The sequence below is a fragment of the Chiloscyllium plagiosum genome, unplaced genomic scaffold (assembly GCF_037043375.1).
Source record: "Chiloscyllium plagiosum isolate Xiang-an unplaced genomic scaffold, Cpla_swu_hap1 HiC_scaffold_2, whole genome shotgun sequence".
Lineage (NCBI taxonomy): Eukaryota > Metazoa > Chordata > Chondrichthyes > Orectolobiformes > Hemiscylliidae > Chiloscyllium > Chiloscyllium plagiosum.
The window spans coordinates 20,068,133-20,082,072 of record NW_028270140.1 but is presented as its reverse complement, the minus strand read 5'-3'; the positions used below and the strand labels follow the sequence as shown (position 1 = coordinate 20,082,072).

Sequence of the window (13,940 nt, the reverse complement as noted above, 5' to 3'; positions counted from 1 at the left end):
TCAAAGGGCAATGCTGCATGATTAAAAAAGTGAAGGGAAGGGCAGGGCTTAAATCAAATTAGAGTTGGAGGAGAAAATGAAGCACTCCATTCCCTGTGGTGCCCACCTCTCCCTGAACAGCTCCAGGGTATCGGTGGATACCGCATGCTCCTTTTCCAGAGACATTCGGGCTCTAACGTAACCGCTGAAGAGGGGCAGGCAGTTGGCCCTAACGACCACCTCCATAGCCCGCTGCCTGGACCTGTTTATGGCCAGTTTGGCCAGGCCCAGGAGCAGACCCATGAGGAGGTCTTCAGACCTGCCCTCCCCCCTCCGTAGTAGGTGCCCAAAGATCAGGAGCGTGGGAATTGAATGCAACCAAAAACAGAGAAGAAGGTTCTCTAGAAAACTAAAAAGGGAGTGCAAGCGCCACACCCAATGGTGGGCGGCATGGTGGCACAGTGGTTAGCACTGCTGCCTCACAGCGCCAGAGACCTGGGTTCAATTCCCGCCTCAGGCGACTGACTGTGTGGAGTTTGCACGTTCTCCCCGTGTCTGCGTGGGTTTCCTCCGGGTGCTCCGGTTTCCTCCCACAGTCCAAAGATGTGCAGGGCCAGGTGAATTGGCCACGCTAAATTGCCCGTAGTGTTAGGTAAGGGGTAAATGTAGGGGTATGGGTGGGTTTCGCTTCGGCGGGTCGGTGTGGACTTGTTGGGCCGAAGGGCCTGCTTCCACGCTGTAATGTAATGTAATCTAATCTCAAATATATAAATGGTCCATGGACTCCACAGTGCTACAGAACAAGCAGTTGCGCTGGGAGTCTATAAACCACCGCAATCAGCCATTGCAGGGGACATGACGCGTGCAACACTTTCCACCCCAGATCCCCGAAAGAAAGGGGGAGGACCCGCGCTTAGAGAGCCCTCCACTGGGGGATCCCACTGCCCGGTTGTAAATGGGCATGCGAAGGTGTGTCCGTGTGGTGGATGACGGTGAATAGGTGGATGGTGTGCAGCAGCGGTCTGTACAGGGCCCACCGTTTTATGTCCCTAAAAGGGGACAAAATTAAAATTCCAGAGTTGGCTCAGGTTGTGGGGCACAGGCCTAGGGAGTCATCCAAGCGAACTTCCAGGAGGGTTAACGAGTGATCATGTTCTCGGTCGGGGCACCTGGTGTCGATCGGTGGTCGGGTGCTTGTGGGCAAGTTGCGTCGTGAGGAAGGGCAGGGGGGATAAACCGTTACCGTGGTTACCAGTCCACCTCGGCGGTGGGCGGGCCAGGTGGCCGTCGCTCTGGCCAGTCTGGTCCCTGACTCCTTGCAGACGTCCGCTCACTAAGTCTCCACCACGTGCACGTGTCAGTGAAGCTGCCGAACCGATTGCTGGTCCGTTTCCGCCTCGGCTTTTCCTTGAGCAAGCTGCTGCATGTTTCGTGACTCTCAGTGGGTGACATGGTGGCTGAGATCCTGCCTCTGCTGCTGTGGTGCGTGCCGGCACGGCTACAGGCTCCGGTGATTCGAGAGCCCGGCATGCGCTGCCTCACAGGCACCCTGATTTTTTTTCAAAGATCAATGTTTCCTTTCTTCACGCCAAAGCCTGGTCGCTGCGGGCAGGCAGGTAGGTGTTGTGTTGGTGGGGAGTGTAAGTGTGTTCTGGGTCACTTGCCTCTGGCGAGGGAGAGACCGAAAACTTAGGCTACTCTTAACGGTGGTTCACTTGGCTCGTGCGTCGATGAAGAATGCAGCTAACTGCGAGAATTAGTGTGAATTGCAGGACACATTGATCATCGACACTTTGAACACACTTTGTGGCTCCGGGTTCTTCCCGCCTGTCTGAGGGTCGCTTGGTAATCAATCATGCTCATCTTGGCTCGCAAACACGGCTGGGGAGTCGCAGAGCACCCATCCTCTTTGTCCCCCGAAGTTCAGACTCCGGACCCCTCCGGCATCAGAGCGCTTGGCCTTCCCCGCACCCTGCACATTCCATACGACAGGCTCGACGCCCTCCCCCCCCGCTGGGGTTCGGCGTGGCATCCATTTGTGTCGTGGCAGTGGGGCCAGCACGGCTGTCACCAGTCCCAGCACGGCTGTCGGTGGATTACATGGTGATGTTGACCACCTCGTTGTTGGGACACGTTGCTGCCTCGAAGTGTTGAGCCCCGCCCTGGGGCCTGTCTTCGCTCAGCACGTCCACACGGGTTAGTCTTTCGGTTAGCCGGTAGTGGAAGGAGCGAAGGGAGTTGCAGAGGTCCGGGCTGGTGCGCCATCGGCCTCGCCATGGAGCTTGCTGGTTCGACACGCTGACCTGACTGATTATCGATTGATTGAGAGAGTTGAGAGGCACAGACTGCGTCTGGGAGCTGCAGGGCGCCACCCGTCTCGTGGTTCATCTTTGGCCTTGAGTGACCGGTGGGGCGTTTGATCCTGTCTTCTCTGCTGGTGCTGAGTGCCTACCTGAGGGGTGTGGATTCGTCGAACGCAGTGACTTCGCTGGTCGCATCCACATGGATCACTGGCTTTGGCTCTCCTGTTCAGTCCGCATGTTTCTACTCGGGCCTGCCCTTGGTCCTGGAGACACTGAGGGGCTGGCGTGGTGCATACTTTTGTGTCGTAAAGGCACATCTGCCACATCACCATCCTCTCCCCACCCTGGGCTCCTCACCATTGGGCGGATGGTTGAATGTCAGCTGTGGACAAGTCGCCAGAAAGCCACCATTGGGTCTAGGGTTCCCTTAGTAACTGTGAATGAACAGGGAAGAGCCCAGCGCCGATTCATCTGATGGGAAATGTGGCGTATAGAAGTCCTTTCTCTTACGATGCCAAGATGCCCAAGTCCTCCTGATCGAGGCCTAGCCCAAGGACGGTGTGAGGCCGGTGGTGGCACACGGCTTGTTGGGACTGTGCCTTCTTGGAGTCGGGTTGCTTGTGAATGCAGCCCAAAGCGTGTGGTAAACTCCATCTAAGGCTAAATACTGGCATGGGACCAATAGTCAACAAGTACCATCAGGGAAAGTTAAAAAGAACTTTGAAGAGAGACTTTAAGAGGGCGTGAAACCATTAAGAGGTAACCATTAACGGGTCCACACAGTCCGCCTGGAGGATTCAACTCGGTAGCTCCGGCCAGTTGCATCGGGGTCTGGTGGATCTCCTCTGCTGGAACCGCTCCCCGCGCAGGGATGGCTGTCGCCGGGCGCATTTCCTCTGCTGGTGGTGCGCCATGACCAGCTTCAGGTTGGCTGGGAAGGCCGGTGGCTTTGGAAGATGTATCGCCAATCCGTGCGGCGAGTGTTATAGCCCCCCCCCCAGCACCATCCTTTGCTGTGGCCCCGGAGTTGAGGGAAGCGACCGCTGCCACGCCCTCCCTCCATGGCCCCCCCCAGCGGTGTGCGTGGAACTGCGAGTGAGATCACCGTGCTCCCAGTGGGACTGTCAAACAAGGTGAACTGTCCTCAGTGCACCCCAACCACGTCCTGCTGCCGAGTTGGGCCGAGCCACGCCTAGCAGAGTCCAGAGGCTTGCGGCGATGTCGGTCACCCTTCCGACCCGTCTTGAAATACGGACCAAGGAGTGCGTGAGTCAAAGGGCGTTCACGAAACCCGATGGTGAAACCCGACCAAGGTGGGATCTGAACCTGAATCCTGTTCGATCAGCTGAGGGCAACGGAGGCCATCGTCCGTCCCTTCGGAATGGCACTCGCCTATCACTAAGGACCGACTGACCCATGCTCAACTGCTGTTCACATGGAACCTTTCTACCCCGGGCCCGTATCACCCGCACCATCAGGGAGGTGGAGCACAAGCGCATGTGTTAGGATCCTAAAGATGGTGAACTATGCCTGGGCAGGGACAAAGCCAGAGGAAACTCTGGTGGAGGTCCTGACGTGCAAATCGGTTGCCCGACCTTGGTATAGTGGCGAAAGACTAATCGAACCATCTAGTAGCTGGTTCCCTCCGAAGTTTCCCTCAGGATAGCTGGTGCTCGTTCCACATGCAGTTTTACCCGGTAAAGCGAATGATTAGAGGTCTTAGGGCTGAAACGATCTCAACCTATTCTCAAACTTTAAATGAATAAGAAGCCCAACTCGCTGGCGTGTAGCCAGGCATGGAATGTGAGTGCCCAGTGGCCCACTTTTGGTAAGCAGAACTGGCGCTGCGGGATGAATGGAACTCTGGGTTAAGGCGCCCGATGCCGACACTCATCAGACCCCACAAAAGGTGTTGGTTGATATAGACAGCAGGACGGTGGCCATGGAAGTCGGAATCCACTAAGGAGTGTGTAACAACTCACCTGCCGAATCAACTAGCCCTGAAAATGGATGGCGCTGGAGCGTCGGGCACATACCCGGCCGTCGCTGGCAATGCAGAGCCCGCGGGGGCTAAGTCGCGACGAGTAGGAGGACTGCTGCGGTGAGCATGGAAGCCTAGGGCGTGGGCCCAGGTGGAGCCGCTGCAGGTGCAGATCTTGGTGGTAGTTGCAAATATTCAAACGAGAACTTGGAAGGCAAAAGTGGAGAAAGGATCCAGGTTCCATGTGAACAGCAGTTGAACATGGGTCAGTCAGTCCTCAGAGATAGGCGAGTGCCATTCCAGAGGGACATGGCATTGGTCTTCGTTGCCCTCAGCTGATTGAAAGGGAGTCAGGTTCAGATCCCCGGATCTGGAGTGGCAGAGAAGGGCGCCTCACGGCGTGCAGTGCGGTAATGCAAACGATTCCGGAGAAGCCAGTGAGAGCCCTGGGGAGAGTTCTCCTATCTTTGTGAAGGGCAGGGCACACTGGAATGGGTTCGACCCGAGAGAGGGGTCCATGCCTTGGTAAGTGTCGCGGTTCCGGCGGCGTTCAGTGAGCTCTCGCTGGCCCTTGAAAATCCAGGGAGATGGTGTAAATCTCGCGTCGGGCCATACCCATATTCGCAGCAGGTCTCCAAGGTGAACAGCCTCTGGCATGTTAGAACAATGTAGGTAAGGGAAGTCGGCAAGTCAGATCCGTAACTTCAGGAGAGGGATTGGCTCTAAGGGCTGGGTCAATCGGTCGGGCTGGGGTGCGAAGTGGGGCTGGGCACACGCCGCGGCTGGACATGGCGCCACTCCTCCTGGGAGCTGGTGGCGACTCTGGACGCGTGCTGGGCCCTTCCTGTGGATCGCCCAAGCTGCGGTGCCCACCATCCTTCCATGGTAAGCGGGTGGCCTTGGCCAGTGCCTAGCAGCTGACTTAGAACTAGTGCGGACTAGGGGAATCCGACTGTTTAATCAAAACGAAGCATTGCCAAGGCGGCAGGTCAGTGAAGATGCGGTGTGATTTCTGCCCAGTGCTCTGAAAATCAAAGTAAAGAAATTCAATGATGCGTGGGTAACAGCAGGAATAACTATGATTCCCTAATGAGGGGTTGATGTGACTACAATTGATTTGGTTGGGTCTCCCAAAGGCTTGCTTGCATAGTCACCTCTACAGTGCTCTTACATATTCTGTCGCCTGTAGAGTCGGTCGAACCTCCATATGGTTCCCCTGGTAACGACCCGGTAGAGGAAGCTCAACTAGACGGTTTATGGCTGGTTTAATTGTTTTAATGCTGATTTTATCCGTTGATTGGATTTTATTCAGCTTGGGATGGTTTTAACTTGTTCTTGGGCCATTGCACGAGCATTACTCAATCCAGGCCGGCTAATACGCCCGCAGAAGGAATATGAGATGGATGTTGACCCACGGGGGTCATTTATCTTAGGATAGTCACAAGGAAAAAGGGGTAGAATGGCCCTCGCGCCAATCTTTCCCATTTCCAGTTTGGTGGACAATGAGGAAAATAACTGCTCCACTCACATGCTAGTGGTGGCTGCGTGTGCTAAATGTATTGGCCACAATGTGACTCAGTCGTCCATCTACACCCAGACAGAAGAGAACTGTATTCTCCCAATATTCTCCCAATAGAGTTCCTCAGACCAAGCACGGGGAACTCAATTTAAATGAGGTTGAGAATCTAGTCAAAGAATTGGTACAGTCTAAGGAGAGGGCCCCTCTCAGACCTGTTCTTTTAAAAACTAAGACCTTTTTCAATTCTAATTTTGAAGGGCCTTTTAAACTAATACCGAAAGCTTGGAAGCGAGAAAGAGGTGACCATCCCAGCAAAGCAGTTAGTTACAACTTCAACTGAACAGACCAAAACTAAATTTAATTGAATTATAAAATATCCTTTAGATAAGTTTAACTGTGACTATTGTCAAAGTATTTTCAATACATTCGGGCATTTTTGAAAATGTGTAACTGGTTGTGGAGGTATAAAATCAGTTAGGGCAAAGTATAGTAAATGCGAATGGGAGAGTAGCTACCATGCTGTAGCCTGTCATTATCCAAAATGCAAAGGAAAGAAAGAAATTGAATTAAATGAGATGTTCCAATGCAAAAATTGCCCCTTAAAACTTTCCACTGCCAATAGGCCGAGGGAAGCATGACAATACACCACCTTAAGAAATATAAAGAGAAGTCAAAAAACAAATAAGAAAGTAAATGATCAGACTAAATATAAGCAAGGAGTGCAGTCCAGTGAAGAAGTTACAGTGCTACAAAGCTTGGGTCTATTGGATCACATAAAGGATAATATTGTAAAGAGTAAACAAAATAGTGGAATTGGAAATATTAAAATAATGGCAGAAATTACTACACATATGCTAAATACTAAACAAAAGAATCAGAAAAGGAAGATAAATCTAGAAAAAAAAGAAGGAATAATAGCTCCCCAATTAATAATGCAAGAAAAAGGTATTTTCACAGGAAAAATAAATTTAGAGAAATGCAAATGCTATTTAAAATTAACAACAATATCTAGCACGAGAAATAATGGGCGCACTGGTAAATAGTATGTGTCCACTTTAAAAAAAGAACTCCAAGAGTTCTTCTCCAAAAAACTATCTGTCTGAAATGATAAAGCCAATATAACAAAATTTGCAAAGTATACAAGTTCAGTTAAGCAACTAAGACAATCCATAATCCAGTCAATAACTGTGGAGGAGGTAGATCAAGCCCTAAGGGCGATCAATCCAAAGACTGCAGCGGACCAGATGGTATGGACGTGAAAACACTCACAGCCATCTATAATGTGGACAATAAGAAACTTCCAAGATTATTTTCTATCTGGATAAAAACTGGAAATATCTCCGATTGCCTTAAAACAAGTAAAACAACTTTAATACCCAAAACAAATGATATTGAGGAATTAAACAGATTGATAACTGGAGACCTATAATAATTGGACCAATATTATTGAGGATTTTGACTAAAATAATAGCTAAAAGACTTAGAGAAGTTTTAGAGTTAAATAAACGTCAAAAGGGATTCCTTGCTGGAGTCTCAGGGTGTGACCAGAATATAAAGATTTTAAGTAATATTATAAGGATCCAAAAAAAAAACAAGAATTAGCTATAGTATTCATCGATTTAGCGAAAGCATTCAACTCTGTAGGTCACAAACATATTATTAAAGCAGGTACTCATGTGACTCAGCCAACGTTGTCTATCTTATACTTTGAAGGCAAGGATGCTCGGAGGCATGGTACATTGGGGAAACCGAGCAAAGGCTACGACAACGGATGAATGGGCACCGCACAACAATCAACAGACAGGAGGGTTCCCTCCCAGTTGGGGAACACTTCAGTGGTCCAGGACATTCAGCCTCAGACCTTCGGGTGACCATCCTCCAAGGTGGACTTTGGGACAGGCAGCAGAGGAAAGTGGCCGAGCAGAGGCTGATAGCTAAGTTCGGTACCCATAGGGAGGGCCTCAACCGGGACCTTGGGTTCATGTCACATTACAGGTGATCACCATTGCACTACACACACACAGATATTCCTACACACACACACTCTCACATACACACGGACACAGGTACACACAGACGTGCACACAGATATCCACACACATCCTTATAGACACACACACTCCCACACTCACACATGCACCCCCTCACAGACTTAAGACACTCTACACTCACTACACACACGCACACACACTTTTTCATACTCACAACCCCCACCCCAGATAGACACACACACAGACAGACAAAGACCCACATGCACACATATATTTTGTGGGGTGAATTTGTACTTGCAGAGTTACATTGTACTTTGCTCAAAAACTGCATACATTCATGTCGAATTCTGAGCTCAAAAACTGCATGAATTTATGTAAAACTCTGTCATCTCACTTTTTAGATTAGAATCAATCTAAACATCATGGCATAGACAAGAACACAGGGGGCCAACACCTTCAACATATTGTCTAGCTATCACCATTGTTAACAGCTAACCCAAGAATGCAACTTTAAAAAAAAGGTTTTGTGATTTACACATGAAAGAAGTGAAACTATCATTGTATTCTAACAGATGAAAGGCTTAACAGACAATCTATTTTTCAATGTATAATATCAGTTACATCACACTGTAAATTTTTGCTATAAATTCTGTGTTACGATCAAGCCCTCCACTATCACCTGATGAAGGAGCGTCACTCCGAAGGCTAGTGTGCTTCCAATTAAACCTGTTAGACTATAACCTGGTGTTGTGTGATTTTTAACTTTGTACACCCCAGTCCAACACCAGCATCTCCAAATCATTAAAGCTTTGAGTAGATTATCTCTTCCAGTGGAATTTATTAGATTAATCGCAAATTTATACTCAGAGAATAGTACCTGTATCAAAAGCTATATATGTAAAACAAATAAAATGAAAATTTTAAGAGGGGTGAAACAAGGTGATTCCTTGTCACCTATTTTGTTTAATATAGCACGAGATCCCCTCATTAGTACTTTGGAGAAGAGTAATAGAGGGAGTTATCTGGATCCAGAACAGGAAACTAAATATTGTGCATCATTAGTCTTCGCAGATGACATTGCCCTAGTAAATAGGTCTTATGAAAAAATGACCTATAATTTAAAGATAGTACAGAAATTCTGTGAAATAAACATAAGAAAAACAAAAGGAATCTATTTTATATACAAAAATAAAACATTCATCTATAAGTGCAATAAAAAATGGAATCTGAGCAATAATGAGATCCAATACAGAGACCCTAGAAATATTGAAGGAATGTCCAACTGGGAAGAGGTGTTAGGAGATCAGATTGTTAATTTAAAAATATCGTTATTACAACCAACGCAAAAGGTAGAACTCTTTAAAACTTATTTTATTTTGAAACTTTATTATTACCTCACTATTTTAGAAGCAGCCCAGAATTATTCAAATAGATTAGACCTAATAATTAAGGGTTTTATAAAAGAGGTACTGCATTTGCGACATTTTTTAACCAATGGCATCTTGTAAGCACGTTATAGTGATGGAGGATTATGAATAAATAAACTATCTACCATGATAACAATTGCCGACATGTATAAGCATGAGGCATTTTAAAAAGCTCCTGATGAAATTTTATAAGCCTCATTTTCTTTTAATAACTCTGGAACTTCGGAGAAGTTGATCGAATTCAGCCAGTGGAAAAATATGCAGGAAATTTGGAATCCTCACATAAATTCGGAATCCTCCAGTGGGAGCTCCAGACAGCCAGATAACAGTGACCCAAGGGAAATGTTGGAAGATAGAAGTATTAATTATAAAAATTGGAGGGATATAGAATTACAAAAAATGGATGGCACTACCTTGCCAAGGATTGGGAATTCATTACTTTAAAACGATAAAATTTAAATGCTTGGATGAAAGGCGTCTAATATACGAAAACAGCTAGAGCTATAAATATAATTCTGTTACAAACAAATCTTTATCCCACAAGATCAATTCTGACTCATGGAAGACCTTTGAATAATAAAAAATGTCAGAGATACGATATGACAATCAAAACAATCCTCATATATCAGGATGGTGCCCCTCTGTTAAAAACATGAGAGTCAAAAGGCACAATAGAATAGTGGAAAAATTGTCTAAACTTGTAAATAATTATGGAAGGACTACTTATATGATTCTTGATGAAGGGCTCCTGCCCGAAATGTCATTTTCCTGCTCCTCGGATGACGCCTGACCTGCTGTGCTTTTCCACTCGAATCTTCACTCTAATCTCCAGCATCTGGAAAGTCCTCACTTTCGCCTACTTACGTTGAACCCCGACTAAAGGATACCGATGCGAACCTCTGGGTACCCGACTTAATTTTGTTTAAGAATGGTCAAGCATTGCTGGTGGATATTACAGTGCGCTTCGAAAATGAGAACGATTCGTTAGAACAGGCCTGGATGGAAAAGGAACTGAAATATTAGCATCTGAAGAAGGAAATTTTGGATCTCACTCAAGGTACATGTGCATCCTTTTTTAGCTTCGTAATGGGGGCTAGAGGTAAATGATATGAAAAGAACAATTTGCTGACGAAATCCTTGGGCGTACTGAATTTTAAGACATTTGCCCGAGATACCTCTAACCTCGTAATTTCCCTTACATTAGAATTTCTTCGAACGTTTATGGATCCATAATGGACTTCCTAAAAACTCTCATAGTTTTATTGTTATAGCTTTTATAATTATAAGTTTTAGCATATGCAGAGTTAAATCTAAGTATTTTTAGAAATTAGTTTTTAACAATCTCATAATATGTTTTAAAATCTAATTGATATTTTATAATTTTAGTAATAAAGTGTTAATTTTAATGCACAGTAAAGGTGATGGGTAAATGAGTGATAAAATAAAATTTCACTAAGACACACAAATGATGCAAAGTTAGGTAACTAGCCTGTTGGTCTCATAACTTAAGCTCACCTCCTCGCTTGGTGCTAAGCTCAATAACGATGACCCGTCCCTATAACATCTGACTGCTTCAGCTTTATGGTGGTTTACTCTTCATTGGCGAGCGACGGTAAAAACTCGAAATAGACACTCAATCATGCAATTGATGTTGAGTGTTCAAAATTAGCCAAATGCCCTGTCATCTAATTAGTGATACGTATGAATGGATGAACGAGAATCCCACTGTCCCTACCTACTACCTAGCGAAACCACAGCCAAGGGAACGGGCTTGGCAGAATTTGCGGGGAAAGAAGACCTGTTGAGCTTGACTCTAACCTGGCACTGTGAAGACACATGAGAGGTGTAGAATAAGTGAGAGGATTTGGCCGTCGGTGAAATACCACTACTCTTATCGTTTTTTCACTTACCCGGTGAGGGGGGGAGGCGAGCCCTGAGGGACTGTCGCTTCTGGTCGGAAGCGCCCGGGCGGCCGGGTGCGACCCGCTCTGGGGACAGTGGCAGGTGGGGTGTTTGACTGGGGGGGGTACACCTGTCACACCGTAATGCAGGTGTCCTAAGGCGAGCTCAGGAATGACAGAAACCTCCCATGGAGCAGAAGGGCAAAAGCTCGCTTGATGCTGATTTTCAGTTCCAGTACAGACTGTGATCCTTCTGACCTCTCGGGTTTTAAGCAGGAGGCGTCAGAAAAGTTACCACAGGGGTAACTGGCTTGTGGCGGTTAGTTTTACCGACTGATGTTGTGTTGTTGCAATAGTAATCCTGCTCAGTACGAGAGAAATCACAGATTCAGACATTTGCTCGATGTGCTTCGCTGAGGAGCCAGTGGTGTGAAGCTACCATCTGTGGGATTATGACTGAATGCCTCTAAATCAGAATCCTGCCTAAATGTAATGATTCCCTAGTGCCGCGGATCACTGGTTGGCCTGGGATAACCAATTCCGGTTGGTGGGTAGAGCCGTTCGATTCTGGTCTGGAGCACGGCCGTATGGGTGCCGCCTCTCCCTTTTAATCGCACATCATGTTCATGGGGAACCTGGTGCTAAATCATTTGTAGACGACCTGATTCTGGCTCAGGGGTTTGTAAGTAGCAAAGCAGCTACCTCGCTGCAATCTATTAGAAATCATCCCTCGAGCCAACCTTTTCTCAGTACCGTGTGCACAAACTTTTACTCCCATGCACGTTCATACGCACCGGTCCCTTACCTCGGCTTTTGCTCGGGCCCCACATCGAACCCAATGCCTTGCCTACCGTTCCATGCCCACTGGTGCACCACCTCGCCCCAGGGGGTGTTCGTGCGTGTACCTGCCCGGGAGTGGCAGCAACGGCAGTCAGGCTTGGGATGAAATGGGACGTGCGGAATCAAGGGCGGCAGCTCTGCGTGTGTGTTGGTGGGGGGGCGGCAGGACGGATAGAGAGACACACACGGAGGTTGGAGGTCTTCCAAAACTCTTTCTCATCACACCACCTCAACACGCCAGCACCTGACGGTTGTCCATGTGGCTCCCTAGCCAGGAGCAGTCACGCGATGCCACCAGACCGGTATGCGGAGGTGGCCATGGGTGCACGGCATGCAGCAGGAGGAATGCGAGTGCCTGCAAAGCCATGGCAGCATACTCATTTCCTCCCCATCTTCCCTCTCCACTTTTTGAAGAAAGTATGTTACTGAGTTCCCTCAGAACACTGTTGACACTTAGAAAATTTTCAGGTCAGCACAAATCAATTACCACGGACATTTCAACAAATTTTCTGGTTAGCGCAAATCAGTAACCGCTGACACTTAGAAATCTGTAATCAAGTGCATGTTTTCAATTGAAGTAGGAAAACTCTATTCCTCATCCATTTAATGCATAGTTTTCTAAATTTGAACAGGAATATAGATGCAAGTATGCTTTAATGAATAATTAAGTTCAAATATATTCTCGAGACATGACGTTAGATTTAAGTCCTATACTTTTTATAAAAAGGCTCTCTGATACTTATTCTCCCCGAGGACAAAGGTTTATGACTGTGAACACACAAGAACAATATATGTGCAAGCCTCTGCTGTGTGCTCTAACAGCAGATTCCCTCTCAACATTGACTCACTCCATTTTGCAAACCCAACAATTTTTTTTCCTCAGCTCATTCTCCAGAGAGTTGTCAAAAATGCACTTCTTGCTTCTTTCTCCTGTTATCCCATGATGACTCTTTGTTTTCCAAACAAAAAGTAGTTCAATATCTTCCAGCTGAAAAGAAAATTCAGTGTAACTATTTTTTGATGGGGTAGAGCAAATGGTAGTGAGTTAGCACACGTGGAGATAAACAGGAGGAAAGCTTGACGGAAGGAAACACGAGGAAAACATTAACCCCCTGAAAAAAAACTGATGACAGGACAGAAACTGAAATCAGTGAAAAATTATTTTCTCTCTCGTGCCCCCCCCCCCCCCCCCCCGAACAGAGGAACCTCGATTATCCGGCATTCAATTATCTGAATTTCAGATTGTCTGGCAAAATTGCAAGGTCCCGATGCTTGGCATCCATCATTCGATTAACCGAATGAAATACTCCCCGCCCGAGTCCTTCGGATAATCGAGGTGGCTCTGTATTTTGCACCTCTCTCTCTTTTTCACTCTCTCCCTCTCTCTCTTCAAGGAGTGGGTGGTTGCTGAAGAGGGAGGGAAAATACTTGATTAGTCTTGAAGGCAGGATGACACTGAACACAAAAATGCTGGCTGTTGATCAGTTATCCGAACAAAATACCTCCCACCCGTCTCATTCGGATAATCGAGTTTGTTCTGTACTCGGCAATTCAGGGTAGGACTTATACACTTAATGCTGGGTCCTGGGGAGTGTTGCCAACAAAAGGATCTTGGGGTGCAGGTTCATAGTTCCTTCAAGGTGGAGTCACAGGATATTGGCTAGGCCACATTTGGAAAACTGCATTCAATCCTGGTTTCCCTTCTATAGGAAAGATGTTGCCAAACTTGAAAGAGTACAGAAAAGATTTACAAGGATGTTACCACGGTTGGAGGGGTTGAGCAATAGGGAAAAGCTGAATAGGCTGGGACTATTTTTATTGGAACATCGGAGGCTGAGGGTTGACCTTGTATAGGTTTATAAAACGTTGATGGGCATAGATAGGGTGAATAGCCAAGCTCTTTTCCCCGGATTAGGAGAGTCCTAAACCAGAGGGCAGAGGTTTAAGGTGAGAGAGAAAAGATTTAAAAAGGACCTAAGGGGTGACTTTTTCACACAGA

The 13,940-nt window shown here is 47.0% G+C and overlaps 2 pseudogenes; both read left to right on the top strand.

Moving 5' to 3' along the window:
* The first annotated feature begins 1,674 nt into the window (after positions 1-1,674).
* LOC122539701 (5.8S ribosomal RNA) lies at positions 1,675-1,820 on the top strand (annotated as a pseudogene).
* An 807-nt stretch (positions 1,821-2,627) lies between these two features.
* Positions 2,628-11,848, top strand: LOC148151832 (28S ribosomal RNA; annotated as a pseudogene).
* Positions 11,849-13,940: the final 2,092 nt, after the last annotated feature.